The sequence below is a fragment of the Sorex araneus genome, chromosome 1 (assembly GCF_027595985.1).
Source record: "Sorex araneus isolate mSorAra2 chromosome 1, mSorAra2.pri, whole genome shotgun sequence".
Classification (NCBI taxonomy): Eukaryota; Metazoa; Chordata; class Mammalia; order Eulipotyphla; family Soricidae; genus Sorex; species Sorex araneus.
The window spans coordinates 328,718,116-328,733,831 of record NC_073302.1 but is presented as its reverse complement, the minus strand read 5'-3'; the positions used below and the strand labels follow the sequence as shown (position 1 = coordinate 328,733,831).

The 15,716-nt window shown below is 43.1% G+C and overlaps 1 protein-coding gene across 7 annotated transcripts in view; it reads left to right on the top strand.

The window, feature by feature from the left end:
* The first annotated feature begins 12,741 nt into the window (after positions 1 to 12,741).
* The window catches only part of TRMT9B (tRNA methyltransferase 9B (putative)), a 72,306-nt gene continuing 69,331 nt past the window's right edge, over positions 12,742 to 15,716 (top strand). For 2 of the 7 annotated variants that reach the window (XM_055132121.1, XM_055132111.1), the window contains exons 1-2: positions 13,030 to 13,365; positions 13,670 to 13,783. The gene's annotated coding sequence lies outside the window, so the exon portion shown is untranslated. Of the gene's footprint in view, positions 12,833 to 13,029; positions 13,366 to 13,392; positions 13,535 to 13,669; positions 13,784 to 15,716 lie in introns of those variants that run through there. The other 5 variants (XM_055132108.1, XM_055132116.1, XM_055132124.1 and 2 more) reach the window with 5 other exon arrangements.

Genomic DNA, 15,716 nt, shown 5'->3' with positions numbered 1-15,716 from the left:
TGTTTTGTTTTGTTTTGCATTTAACTAAACACAAAACAGAACAGGCCAGTGAAACTGTACCGGTATTAAAGGCATTTGCCTTGCCATTCAAATACCACATAAGCATGGTCTGGGATCACTCCGGAGCACAGAGGTAGAAATAAACCCTGAACACCCCCAGTGTGGCCTAAAAAATCTTAAAATGAAATAAATTAACAAACCTAGAATAAACATCCTTCCCTAGCATTCTGATCGCTCAATGGGCTGGTTTATGCTTTTAATCACTCTCTCACCATATTTAATTATTTTATCTCATTTTCTTCTTTCATGTTAAATAAGAAAAACAAAGTCTAGGTGAGTGGATAAAGCACAGTCTAATGCCAAACCAAGGAGCGTGTTTTACTGTCAGTGCCTCTTTGATTCATGGTTGTCAGCATAATCCCTCTCTGATCTCAGCCAAAGTCCCAAAATACTGGGATCCAACCCAACAGTGAGAACTTTCCATTTGTTCTCACACTTACATCTGTCTGTTTCTAACATCACCAGGTTCTTCCTCATGACACAGAGATGTAAACAAGCATCTGTGGACAGAAAGGAAGACAAGCACTGCAAAGGCTGTGCTGTAAAAATACCAGCTTCTTCTTTGTTCAAACACCTGCAGAGACTTTGTGTTTTGTTATTTCACACACTCTTTGTCAATATCACATCAAAGAACACCAGCCCCGGAAAAGGCTTTGAGGTATCTTTGTGACCTATCTGATAGGGATTCTCTCTACAAACATCACCAGTAAGTGAGCTGGCCTCTTTGTCAGCCCTTCCAGAGACAAAGGACTGTGCCTCCACTTGAAGGAGCCCTGCCTTCAGGCAACTCACACTGAAGTTAGAAATCCCTTCTCTTGTTGAGCCTAAATGTTCTGCTCTGTACCTTGCTTTAGCTAGTCCAACTCTGCCCTCTGGAGCCTCTCAGAATAAGTCTCTTTCCTCTTCCAAATCACAAATTCTTCCGAAGTTATTCAGATGCATAAGAAAGTATTAGGAACCATTAGTTCCACATTCAATACTTTGCAATTGAGTTTGAGAAATAGGATCCTCCCACTCAACCTCTAGATCATAAACAATCAAATAAAGAGGGTATTAAATTTCTTTCATTTACCGCTTTCTAGACCACACATAACATCTATGAGCCATCCACACAATGAGTCAACATCTCTATTTTTCCTAGAGCTCACTTTCATAAGTTCAAGAGTATCCTAGCCAATAAATAAATGAAGTCAATATTCTTATCCAAGGAGCTGAAATTTGACTTGACTTAGCCAACAAGATGAAAATACAACAAATGGGACCAAAGAAATAGTTCAGGAGGCTGGGTTCTTGCCTTGAATATGGCTGACCCCTGTTCAATCTAACGGGAGGTCACTCATAATCAGAGCCAGGAAGAGTGACTGAATCCTACTGGCTGAGGCCCAAAACCAAAAAAGAAAAAGAAAAGAAAATAGAACTAGAATCTAGATATAGTACCAATGTATAATCATGAAAGACTATTTTAGTTGGTGAATGCTGAAATTGTTGTGGTTTTTATATTTAAAATAATTGAGCTTACTTGTACTGCTGTCCTTAATAACCTAAAATAATAAAGAATTGGGGCTGAAGATGTAGTATAGTGTATAGGGTGTTTGCCTTGCACACAGTCAACCAGGGTTTGAGTTCCAGCACCCTGTGTGGTTCCCCAAGTTCACCAGAAGTGATCCCTGAGCTCAGAGCCAAGAGTACAGCCCTGAGCACCACTGCGTGTGGCCCCAAAACCAACATAATAATGAAAATAATAAAATAATAAAGAACAAAAAGGACTTTCCACATGTAGAAACTGCTTCTCACACACAAGGTTGGTTAACAGCGGGAATACAACAATAAAGAGCTATAACTAAAAATGGGCATATTCTTGGCTCTGAAAGCACATGTCATCGAATACGAAAATATAAGTTTTATAACTCTGAAAAAACACTATTAATATTTTCAGTATATGTCCTGTGTAAAAATGTAATGTTTACAAAATAGTAATCAAAATTCTTTTTCCCTGAACTATATTATAATTTCTATGTTATTAAAACTGTCTTCAATATTATAGCTTTTCACATTCTGACACTCACTAGTCTGGAATTCATCCTTCCTCAAAACATGCTCCCCTGTTTTTTTCTCTACAAAACCCCGTCTCAGGGGTCAGGGAGAGAGCTCAAGATGCCAATGCTTATACTCCTTACCCAGATATGGAATTGAAAAGAATACCATAAGCACAGAAATAAATAATACAATGGTGTTTCCCGGGGCTTGGGAGAGGGGAGGGAAAGATGTTGAAAAAATACAAATAAGTCTAATTTAAAATAAATAAGTTCTGAAAAAAAAATAAATAAATAAAAAATAAAATAAATAAATAAATAAATAAATAAGTTCTGGGAATTCAAAGTAAAGCATGTGGGCTACAGTGAACAGTAGTCCATGATTCATATAAAATTTGCTAAGAAAATAGACTTGATACGTTCTCAATTGCACAAAGTACAATTTTGTGGGGAAATAAATTTGTTATCTAACTACATTGTGGCAATCATTTCTCAATATATACAGGTGTCAAATCAACACACTGTATACCTTAAACTTATCTAATATCATATATCAATCATATTTCAATAAAGCCTGAAAAATATTTAAACATGAGAAACCATAACTATAATTTTTCTACATTTTTTTTTGTCTAACACATACACTGTAGTTCAAATTTACTTTTTTATGGCTTTCTTTCACTATTATGACAAATAAGGGAATCTTTTTCATTCCCTGTGATTTACAAGCTAAAAACAACCAATACATATAAAAAAAATCGATACATGATTTTTTGCCTCTGGGAGTGTTTTTTGAGAGAGAGAGAGATAACGGCATCACCATAAAAGGTTAAGTTAAAACAATACAGGTGACAGGTGTCGCTCACAGTCCCAGCAAAAGGCTGACTCTCCCAATTACAAATTCACCACCAATTGCATATGACAAAAGAGCAACATGATAGACAATTAGAGAAAGAGGAATGCAGAGGAAAAACTTGAATAACTTCACAGACGGGGAAGAAGTAAGGAAATGACACAGTGGATAGACCGGGTGATATCATTTCCCATCACACAGAGGAACTGTATTGTTTTACATGTTCAGCCAACATTGTCAGTGGTAAGGAAGAGGAGTGGTAGGATTGTATGGGTAATAACAGTCAAATACTAGTATGATTAGAACTTTTGTTCTATAGTAAAGACTGTTTTCCATAATGTTTTTAGAATATTAAGAATTTACAAGTTGTCGTACTGGTAAATAAAACAGGATGCATTTGGTGATAGATGACCCTGGGTTGGTGGTAATGGATATAAAAGCAAACAGCTTAAGTGGCAGTGTGTTAGAATCAGCATCTGATGGAATACCTGCTGTGTGTTTTATTCAATATTGTGCAATTTAGGGGAATGGATGAGTGTCTATGTCAGAAGAAGCGTTGGTTCCTTCCACAAAACCTTAATGAAGACCTCTTTGTGCCTGGCTCTGGGCTATATGTTGAAGATACAAGGATTAACCCTATCAGGATTCTTTCCTTCTAGGATAGGCATGGTTATATGAATTCTCATCCTGTAACATCCCTTCCTGATACTTGCTTCCATTATAATCAGACTGTCAAACAATTTTACCTGTGATTATTTGACAGCCTCTTAGTCCTCTAGACTCTAACTTTAGTGAGGAGAGATATTTTTTATTTTGTTTACCACTGCTTTCTGCATGTGGTTCCTGGTACATAACAAATGTTCAATGAATTTTTTTCGTTTTCTTTTTTGGGACACACAGTGATGCCCAGGGGTAACTTCTGGTTCCTACCACTCCTTGTGGTGGGATCAAACCAGGGTTGGTTGCATGCAATGCCACTATACTACCCCCTGTAGTATCAGTCCAGGCCCTCCAGGAGCTCTTAATGAATAAATGAATGACTCTTTTTATAAAGGTTCTTTTTTTTTCTTTTTGGGTCACACCCAGCAATGCACAGGGGTCACTCCTGGCTCATGCACTCAGGAATCACCCCTGGCGGTGCTCAGGGGACCATATGGGATGCTGGGATTTGAACTTGGGTCTGCCGCGTGCAAGGTAAATGCCCTACCCACTGTGCTATCACTCCAGCCCCTCTTTTTATAAAGATTATTATCAATGTGTAAAGACTTCTAAGTTCTCAATAAATATTAATTCCAGATTACTAATTCCAATTAATTCCAATTTTAAATTATAAAATTGGCAGATGGTGAGTGCCAATGGTTATGAATGGCGAAAAGAAGCAAAGAGTTTAAGGATATTCCAGATGACCAAGAGGAGAGGGGCTGAAGGAAAAAGCAAAGAACAAGAGGATTAAGCTCATAGAGGGCCATAGGACCTCTCAGGAAATGTATTGAGGTCACCCCCAAGGAAATGTAAGTCAATTTGTCAGCAATGTGGAATTGAAGGCTTATGAGAAGATCTACTGAGAAACACATTTTGGAGGCATTAACACAGAGATTCTGCTAGCAGTTAGTGAATAGGGCAAAGAATCGATCCAGGGAAAGATACAGAGAGAGAAAAGCAGAGGCCCAAAAACAAGTTCTAGAGAAATGTTGATATTTGGAGCAGGATTATTTTCTACATAGTCATGGAAGGTAGAGAGGCCATAAAACACTTTCAGATAAGTGTGTACACCTAATAAATCAATATAAATCATATAAGTGATTTTTGGAAAGAAACCATTCTTTCTTCCATGCTGGAAATCCACCAGTTGCCCCAAGAGGCCTTCCATGTCTTAGAGGTCTGGAGAAAATCAATTCCTAGGATAAAGACAACAGATCCAGATTGTCAGGCACCAAAGTGGCTTATAAAGCAAAGGATTTAGGACTTAAGTGGATAGCGTGCAAATTCCACACCAGGCTTTGCCAAAGACAGCCTCTGGTTAGTCTCCTATGTCTGAGGAAGGCTGAGTTATGTTATCGACAGTTGTGAGTTCTTTGATGCCCAGGCCATCCTGAATCTGTTGTACGATATCCTTTGAAACCAAGGAGGTCTTGACCTTGAGCCTTGTCGTCCTTGTTATGAAATCGCTTTTTGTCTTGTTGCCTACAGTGATTCTCCAGGGAGACTAGAACACTTCACAATTTCTTCCTATAATCTGTAGCTAATCTGCAATCTGTAGCTAATCTAATCTGTAATCTGTAGCAGAACCTGGGCTGAGCTGAGATCTCCAAGCCTGCTTGAACCGGGACTGGGTCTCCTCCACCCAGATCCCCCACTTTCCAGTAGCTTCTCAGTCACACCCACAAACTGCCCCCAACACCATGAAATCCCATCAACAAGCAAGATCCAGAGACTATAAAACAAAGCTCTTGGAAAATAGCGAAGCACAGTCTCCTGCCCTCATGCCAGGCTGTCCTCACCAGGGCCCCTCGAAGGGGGGTGGGTTGAGTTTCCCTCCCCACCCCAAGCAGAGCCCTGGCAGCCGAAAACCTCCAGAACCCAGACACAGCCATGCTCAGGGTCACTCTCCACACGCTCGGACCAGCCCCACACATGAAGGAGCTGGCAGAGAAACCCAGTTATGCAGGACCTGGGGCTGACATATCTAAGCCTGCTCGGACCAGGACTGGGCCTCCTCCACTCAGATCCCCCAGTAGCTTTGCAGTCACACCCACACACTGCCTCCTGTGCCATGTAATCCAATCAACAGCCAAGATCCAGAGATTATAAAACAAAGCTCTCAGAAGCGAGCAGCCACATTTGTGACCGCATGACCTCTTATAGGCTAGCCACTGATATACCTAAAGCAGCACACATGTGTTTAGTTTTAACATACTTGCTTGTATTTTATTATATACATTCTCTGTCCCTCTCAGAGAGCTAGGCAAGCTACCGAGAGTAACCTGCCTGCACAAACTACCCTCAGAGCCAGGTACTCTCACCAACAGCCAAGATCCAGAGACTATAAAATGAAGCTCCCAGAAGAGAGCAATGCAGAATCTTGCACGGCAGAGTCTGGCAAGCTCTCCATGGTATATTTGATATGCCAAATACAGTAACAATAATGGGTCTCATTCCCCTGACCCTGAAAGAGCCTCCAATACAGCACTGTTTGGAAGGATGAATAAGGAGAGGCTACTAAAATCTCATGGCTGGGATGAATGGAGACATTACTGGTGCCCGCACAAGCAAATCGATGAACAACAGGATGGCAGTGATACAGTGAATCTGTAGCTAACCTCATCTTGGTTTGCCTTTCAACTAGTTGAGATATCCTGTTTTTTTTTTTTTAACAACAGATGCAGTTGTGCAAAGCTATTTACATCTCCATCTTCTCGGGTCACTAGCACACCCACATCCTTGAGGAGGTTTTCCTCAAGTCACCTGTGTTTTTGCACATTCACTTCTGTCTCTTGTGAATACTGGCCTTTAAGCAGTGAGCACCCGAACATGGGTTTGGTTACGATGGATTAGAACAAATTTACCTTTTGCCAATTGGAAAACATGGCTTGATTTGTAGTAGGTGGTTTCAAATAATATCTCCAAAAAGGTATTTATTTTTATTAGGTAGAAACAAGACAAGTGAATGAATAGAATCATGGAGAACAAGAGTTCTGGTTCCACTTTCTTTCATGAAGGTATTATGGGCAATCAGTATGTTATTACAGAGAGTGGGTTCATTCAGGTTATAAAGACGATAAGCAGGTTATCTGCAGTAATATTAAAGTATTGTGAAGCTACATGACGAAGTAAGAAAGAATGCTCAGGAGTCTCCCTCCACAACCCTCAGAAGGTCTTGGAAGGTCATTGAAAAAAGAAGCAACCCAGAGCCCAGGGGGGCAGCAAGCTCCACAGTAGCCGAAGTAGCCACTGTTTCGGCAGTGTAGATTAATTGTGCATGAGGCTCCTTCTGCTTCTTCTGAGGCAGTGAATAGACTGAGTAAGCACAGGGGCTCTGCAGCATCCACAGTGTGGGTAAGACCCAGGCCCTGACTGTAAGCCCCTTGGGTCAAGATCTAATTGTATCCGTCATCTCTAGCCAATACAGCACCTCCTACCATCGCTTGCCCTCTTCTCTCCAAGAGATGCAGACTCAAAGTTAAATAATAAAAGAACTGCTTGGGAGCTGGAGTGATAGCACAGCAGGTAGGGCGTTTGCCTTGCATGCGGCCTACCCGGGTTCAATTCCCAGCATCCCATATAGTCCCCTGAGCAGGGCCAGGAGTAATTTTTGAATGCATGAGCCAGGAGTAACCCCTGTACATTGCCAGGTGTGACCCAAACCCCCCCCCAAAAAAAAAAGAACTGCTTAACTATGAAACAGTATGATTGTGAATTAATATGACAGAGCAGCATTCTTTAACCTTTTCATGCCTGCAGACTGACACCTGTCATGCAGACCCTCCATGAAGCAGCGATTACAGCCAAGGTGAGAGACCCAGTAGTTTCTCTTTCTACACCCATAAACCAGCATTAGTCCTTGAACTGGTGGTTAAAAGACTGGTAGATTTTGTAAAGTAGTGCATATATTATATGGTAGTATCTTTAATGTAACATATTATTATTAAATGATGCTATATATTATTATATAATTGTTATTATATAATATAATGCAATGATATAATGCAATTTGTTATTAAAAGAAATTCTATAATGATTATAATAAAAACATTTAGTTAACTAAACCATATGAAATGAAGTCTTAGAAACTTTATTTTAAAATGTAAGTTTAGCAGCACCGGCCCCGCTCACCGCCAAGATGTGATCCTGGGGGCCGTACATGTGCGGCCTCTCCGCAGCTGCACGAGCATGACTCCAGAGGCCAGCTAAACTACTTTTAGTATGGGCAGCTCCTTGCAGAATGTCTCCAGACTGAGAACTAAGCCGCAGCCCCATGCCTGCTCAGGAGGGGAAAGGTTTCTCTCTCTCACCTTTTCCTTGCCGGCCGGGGGGAAGGGCATGGTGACCGCCATATTATGAGGACTGCAGATGAGAGTTACAAGCTTGCAATGATCCAATATCAGGAAGAAATCTCCCTGGACTTAGTTGCTAAAATACAGAAATCCAAAACACATGGCCACTATTGCGGCTGCGCGACCTCATATCTCTTCACAACAGGTCTGACTCTAGTGGGGAACTCCTAACAATAATAGTGAGGTTCTTGTTGAAATATTGAATGTAACCAAAGTAAAGAGAAAGTAAAGTGAAATTTATCAGTTCGGGGGCGGGGGGGTGGGATAAGAGGTATGCTGGGTTTTGGGTGGGGTTTATTTTGCTTGTTTTTGTTTATGTTTTTGGTTTTTTGGTGGTGGAATATGGGCACTGGTGAAGGGATGGTTGTTTCAGCATTGTATAACTGAGACTTAAACCTGAAAACATTGTAATTTTCCACATGGTGATTCAATAAAATAAAAATTTTTTTTAAAATAAATAAAATAGAATAAAATAAAATAAAATGTAAGTTTAGGAAGAAACAGGAAAGCCAGCAAAATAATACAGGACTTTAGGCACTTGCCAACCCTGTCCCCAGCACTGCCTGCATATGGTTCCTGGTCGTGGTTAGGGGTCACTCGTGGGCACAGAGTCAGGAGTAGCCCCATGAGCACCACTAGATATGGCCCAAATCCCTATATCATCTTCCAAAAAAGAAAGAAATGGGAGAACATCTCTGCTGACACCATCATCAAGAATCTATTAATTTCTAGATAGCTTCTACTTATAAATAACAACCTGATATATAGCATCATTGGCATACTTATAGTTCACCATGTTTTATACAGAAATCCCATTTTAACTAGCCAAGTTAGGGGCTCTCATAGCTTATGTCTACCTGAGAGTGAAAATTCACTAATGTATTATTTTAAGGAAAAGAGCCAAAGCTCACATATTAGGAGATTATAGGGCCAGAATAATAAATACCCTATAGTGGGTAGGATATTTGTCTTGCATGAGACACACCCAGAGTTGATTCGATCCCTACCATCACATAAGGTCCCTTGAGCACCACCAGCAGCAAGTCCTGAGCATAGAGCAGGAGTAAGCCTTAAGCAAGACCCATGTAGAGCAGATCTGTGGATTCCCTTTATGGCCCCCAAACAGAAGCAAATGAATAGATTATAGATACGAATACACATAACCCCATACGAATACTGTAACCCCAGCATCAGTACAGCCAGTGTTTGACAGTCATGTTGTATCTGTGTCTTCCTTTTCCTTATTGAGAAATGAAAATGAATTTCTCATGTGCAAAATAATGAAGAGAGATGGTCAAAGGTCTGGGTTCAAAGGAGAATGGTTCTTTTCTCCTCCCAGGCATGCATTTTCTTACAGCACTCTCCTTTTCATTGCCTCAGTCATTACCCAAACTGGTGGCCATGGAGATGCCTCCTTTGATGTCCTCAAATAGAATAATCTATTTTTTCCCCCTGCTTCCTAACAAGGAAATAATCAAGCCCGCAGACCTATAGGGAATCCACAGATATGCTCCAACTGGTCTGTGAAAGTCCAGAAAACACATGGCTTTTTGCACGTGTTTATTATCAAGGAATGCTTGGTGGCTGCGCTCAGATTCTCACGGGGGACTATACCTATCTAGGGTTAAGTTCCTCAGCTGTTACCTTATCTTGATATCCTCTTAAATTCCTTTCTCACTTCCATTCCTTAGTCAGTTCTTTGTACCAAAGCTTGCCCTAGCATCCCGTCTGGGTTGCTCTTCCTGATCATCTCACCTATATGTTTCTCTCTCTCCCCCACCCCCAGGGGAGGGAGGCTAGAGGGATAGTAAATTCTGTCTCAACAGAATTACTTGACATTCATTGGCACCTACTGTGTGCCAGGGATGCTATTATTCTTCCTGGGGTGTGGTTTTCCTATTTAAGAGAAGAGCACAAGGCCCCTTGCAGGGTGTCTCGTGCAGCTGAGCGCTGCTGACTCAGTGAGTACTGAATGGAAACACAAATGAGCAATGCCACTCCAGTGGGCTGGCACTCAGCTCTAGAACCACATATAAAGTCAACCTCATTCTTTTTTCCTTTTTCTTAAAATAAAAAATAAATTATATTTAGAGATCTAAAAGAACTGTGATAATTGAATTTCATTAACAACAATTTAAATAAAGACTACATACCCCTTGAGTTTAGAGTTGCACCATACATTGAGAAAGGTTCATTTACTCCTAACTGGTTTAAGAGATTTTCTACATTTTCAATAAAGAATTAACATTTCAGGGGCTGGAGCGATAGCATGGCAGATAGGGCGATTGCCTTGCACGCAGCTGACCAGTGTTCAATTCCCAGCATCCCATATGGTCCCCTGAACACTGCCAAGAGTAATTCCTGAGTGCAAAGCCAGGAGTGACGTCTGTGCATCGCCAGGTGTGACCCAAAAAGCAAAAAAAAAAAAAAAAAAGAATTAACATTTCATCTATATTACAATATTAAATGTTAACATTTCATCTATATTAAAATATTAAATGCTCTGTGTATGATCAGGTGGGTTTTTTTAATCCATGGAGATTTTTATTACAATCTCTTATTAATGCAGATACTTAAGAAATATCTATATTATAATGTTTTCTAACAAAAAGTCAAAGTCCCTTACTTAGAATAAAATACATTTGTACCTTCATTGGCTTTTTCAGATTTCCCCTAAATTTTTTCTTAATTCTCCTCATTTTTACTAAATTTTGTTCTTTTTTTTTAAAATGGGAAACATCCATTTGATCGTACTAGAATAAGAGGCCTAAGAAATTCCCACCTAATATAACGGTGGCATCAGAAATGATCCAGAGAACTGGAGTGATAGTACAGCGGGTAGGGTGTTTGCCTTGCACACTACCGACCCGGTTTGATCCCCAGCATCCCATATGATCCCCTGAGTACTGCCAGGAGTAATTTCTGAGTGCAAACCCAGGAGTAATCCCTGAGCATCGCTGGGTGAGACCCAAAAAGAAAGAAAAAATCCAGAACTACCAATGACAGAGCTGATTTCCACCTGCTCTTTCCTTACATCCTTTGTTTTGTTTTAGTTTTTTGTTTTGGGGCCACAACTGGTGATGCTTAGGGATTATGCTTGGCTCAACAGTCAGGAATGACTCCTAGAGGTGCTTGTTGGAACCATATGGGATATTGGAGTTAGAAGCCAGTTCCTGCACATGCAAAGCAAGTGACTTACCTACTGCATTATCTCTCCATCTCTAGGTTCCTTAAATCTAGTGGCGTCTTTATCAGGCATTAGATAGGTCTCGGCATCTTGGGGACTAAGGGCTATAATAGAATGAGGGAAAAGGCAGGACTGGTAGAAAACAGGACCCAACAACTCAGAAAACAAGCGTTGCTGTGGTAAACCACTGAGGCAAGGGTCCGGGGAGGGCTTATCTCTGTTTCCACCCAAGAAATAATCCCTTTAGACAAGCACATAGCAAAGACGTTTATCCCAATACATTGAGACCCTCTGAAAAATTTAAAGTTTTTAGCTCTGAGATTAATCTAGGCACGCGATCCAAGAATGCTATTCTCCCAGTAATGTTTGTGGAATCAGAGCAATAAATATTGCACTTGAAGGACAGTAGAGGCTCTCAGTCCCCGAGACAGTCAGACCCCGAGCCCCTCTTTTTCCCCCCCTTATTCATAATCCTCCCAGCTTCAACCCTGTTCAGCCGGAGCTGCGCCACCGTGGGCACGAAACACTGGGTGAGGAAAGAACAGGGACCCTTCTCTCTCCCCTCTCTTCTCAGTTCTGCCCAACCTCATACCTAAGGACAGCAGAGAACTTATCAGAGCTTTCCTCCCCGCCCCCCCTGTGCCCTCTCCCCAAGCCCCCGCGCACCATTCAGAGCTGGGTTGGGGGCTGGGTCTCCTGAGTGCAAAGCTTGTGCTCCAGCCCACTAAGCTTTCTCTCCGACAACCCCTCGAGTGCATTTTTAATAATGCCTGCTGACTTAATAATAGAAGTTTAATAATAGCGGTGGAGGATTATCATTCTAGGGGAAGGGGGCTAAGTAGTTGACTTGAATGATACAGGAAGTCGCGTTGCAGGCGATGTTATATCCATTCTGGACCGAAACTCCTTTCCTAAAGTTCATTCCTCCTGAGAGATCCTACTTTGACGAGGTTGATTTTGCAAAACCTCCGAAGATGCTGATTCAGCTTGCCGTTTTCAGGGCAAAGATTTGGCATGCCTGGGCAGTGGAAATTTGGGTTTATCCCGTTCGAACTGAGGTTAATCCCTTGTAGTCAACAGAGACAGCACCATAAAGTAGGTGGTTGCCAGGATCAAAGGAGAGGAGAGGGAACACACACACACACACACACACACACACACACAGACACACACACACACACTCTTTCCTCTCTCTCTCTCTCACACACACACTCTTTCCTCTCTCTCTCTCTCTCTCTCTCTCTCACACACACACACACACACACACACACTCTTTCCTCTCTCTCTCTTTCTCTCTCTCTCTCTCTCTCTCTCTCTCTCTCTCTCACACACACACACACACACACACACACACACACACACACGGAAGTGTCATATTGCAGCCACCCCAGGTACCCTGCTGCTGCACTTGTGGCCGCCAGGTGTACTCCCCCTCGGCCTCCTTCCCCAGGTAGGGCTGGGGAAGGACAGAGCGGCAGAGCCCCGGCAGGAAGGAAGGTCACCCCAAACCCGGGCGGGGCCGAGCCACACTGCCCCAGAGCGAGCGGGCGGGGCACTCCCCGGGGGCTGGGCAGAGGCGACACCCTAGCCGCACCCCAGGCCGCCGTCGCCAGAGGGTGGGAGCCGGAGCGCCACCTCCGGAGAGGTACGGGTGGGCCGGGGAGGTGCGGGTGGGGGGGGGGGGGAGCGCGCCCCCGCGCCGGGTGGAGGAGTGTGCGGAGGGTCCCCCCCCCCCAGGCCCAAGCTCTGCGGGTCGCGGAACTGCGGCGCGGGAGGCCTCCTCGGGCCTCGCTGCAACTTCTCTTTGGAAGGCGGGACACGCACCCGGGGATGGGGGGGAAGGGGGCGGGTGCTCCTCCTCGGGCACGCGCGCACGCGCGCCCTCCGTCTATTTTTTGCTATTGTTTTCCTTCTCACGCCCCAAAATAGGTCAAGGGGTGCAAGTTACACCGGGTACAGCCCCTGGCGCGGATGCAAACCCCGAGCCAAAAAGCAGCTTTTCTTTTGCTTTTCTTTTCCTCCGGGGATCCTGGGCAGCGTTGCAACTCTGCACGTTTGGGTCGAGCTTCCCGCCCCCCGCTGCGTGCAGGCAGCGCCGGTGACCGCGGTGGCTGACCGTGCTCTGCCGAGGGGAGCCCTGAGGAGCCTCCCGCGCCTCTAGGCGGGCAGGTCGTCCGGGTGAGTGGTGCTGTGTGTCTTCTGCCTTTCGGGGTGGGTGATCTGTTTACCTTGGAATTTAGACGTGATCCAGACGAGCGAGCCTGCACAGGATTGCGGGTTGCGCTGCTGTTGGTGAACCTGCCGCTCCATCGAGGTCAGAGCTTCTGGGGCTTCGGCATCTTGAAAGGTGAACTGGAATTGATCTCTTAGCTTTCCCGTTAGCGATGATCTCTTAGGCATGGGTGAACCTTTAACCTGCAGGAAGCGGTGGACTAAGGTGACTTGAAGCCAGAAAGTTTGTCAGAATTCTTTTTTTTTTCAGTTGATTGGGAAGAATTTCCTGTAGTAGTCAAAGCTGATGAGAAAAAATAGCATCAACAAACCAAAAAAAAAAAAAGAAAGAAAGAAACACCTAGTTTAAGAAGGAATACCCAAGGTAATTGGAGTGTGATGGTGTATTATTTTGCATGTCTTTTTCTATTTCCCGGTTCTTTTGGATCCATGTTATTAGCACATATGCTTTATGTAGAAAAATGGTAAGGCAGAAAATATCTAAACGCCAGGCTATAGATTGGTATGCGAGAATTTAAATGCGCATTGAACATTTCCATAGGAACATTGCTGCAATACACCTATGTTGTTTTTTGCAGTTAAGCTTATTGGCACTGTTACAGGTAATGATTGTCTGTGATCAACTCTTTTTTTAGTGCTCGAAGTAGTCACTCATATGGCTCAGGAGGCTGTGGAATCCTTGATGTTACTGGCCAATGAATGGTTAATTTGTTTTGAAGTTCAGCAGAGGAAAAACTGTAGGTTTTTCTCTCCTTGCATTGCTACTTGACTGAATGGCAGTGGGAAGGACTCTGTGGAACTGGTGAGGATGCTCGAGAGCAGCTCAGAGGGAGGCTCACAGGAGAGGAAAATCACTCCCAGGTAGCCAGAAATCGCCCTAAACTTGTTTAGTACACTGGCCACACTGGAGAGGACCTGCTTACTCAGGAAGCCACCCCAGAGAACTGCTGCTTTTTTCCTCCACGGGTCAGATTTCCCAAAGGAGCCCTCTGTGGACTCATCATTCAAAAGAAATCCTATTTCTAGAAAGAGTCAATTGCTCTAATGTTGTTCTTTTTTTTTTCCTAATGTTTTTCTTTGGAAAGAATTGGGTCCTTTATGTGCATGTCTTCCTATCTATCTGGTAATTTAGAGGGTTTCCAAGATATTTTCCTCCTACTTTTGGAAGAGATGTAAAATCAAAAATGCTATTTCTGCATTTTAACTCTGCCTTAAAACGGAGGGGGGTACCTTTCCAGCCAATATGAAAGATATTCACATGTATTTTTAAAGCCAAATCTTTACGAAGATTAGGACCCTGAAGGAAGCAAAAACATGTCCAGCATGAAGGCTGGTGTATGAGTATTTAGATTCTCTCTTCTAAAGAATTCATTTGCATCTCTAGAGCATTTGTTTCTAAGATTTGTAACAAGTCATGATGAAGACTCTCTCACTGCTTTGAAGAGGACTAGATATACAAGATTTTAATGTGTAGGAAAAAACCACAACTCAGTCCTTGTGTTTACTGCATATTGATGATCTGATTTGTTTTGGGGCCACACCCAGCCTGGTTCTGCATTTGGGGATCACTCACTTCTGGTGATGCTCAGACTATGTGATGCTGGAGACCAAACCTGAGTTGGCGGCCTGCAAGACAAACACTCTCCTTACTGTGCCCTCTATCCAGCTCCAACCATTCTTATTTTTTTAAAAGAGGAACTGAATCAAGTCTTCCCTGTAATTTAGCTCTCAATAGCACGAATGCATTGTTGAGATGAGGCTGTCAGCACTGTCTCTGCAAGCTCCGGTTTTCACTGGAAGATAAATTAGCAAGTGTTCTGAGAGGAGAGATGTGAAAATGGTAAGATACCAGGGATTGATTTAAGGACAGACTGAAGGAACTAAACATTGAGCCTGACTCTGGGCATAGTTTGGTCCCCGGCAGCGCTGATGGTTTAATGGTGTTAAAAGGCCAGCTGACTGTCCTTCAGCTTTTGTGATTCTCTTCCTGGAGGCTCTTAAGTGAATACATTGCACAGAATCCCCAGCTAAGCAGTGTCCAAAAGGAGCTGACATCATTCACTTTGGGTCCTTCCTGCCCATCCAGAGAAGTATCTCACCACTCAGGAGAAGGGATTTTAAGTTTGAATCAGATGGCTGGCAGTGAATCTCCACTCTGAGCCATTTCACGCTGCTCAGCCATTTTCCCAGGTGAGAAATGGGCATAATGATACTTCCTGGAGTGCCCTTCACAGAGCAAATGGGGTCATTGGTGTGAATGCCATGTCCAGCACTGGTGCACGATGGGAAATTTTACT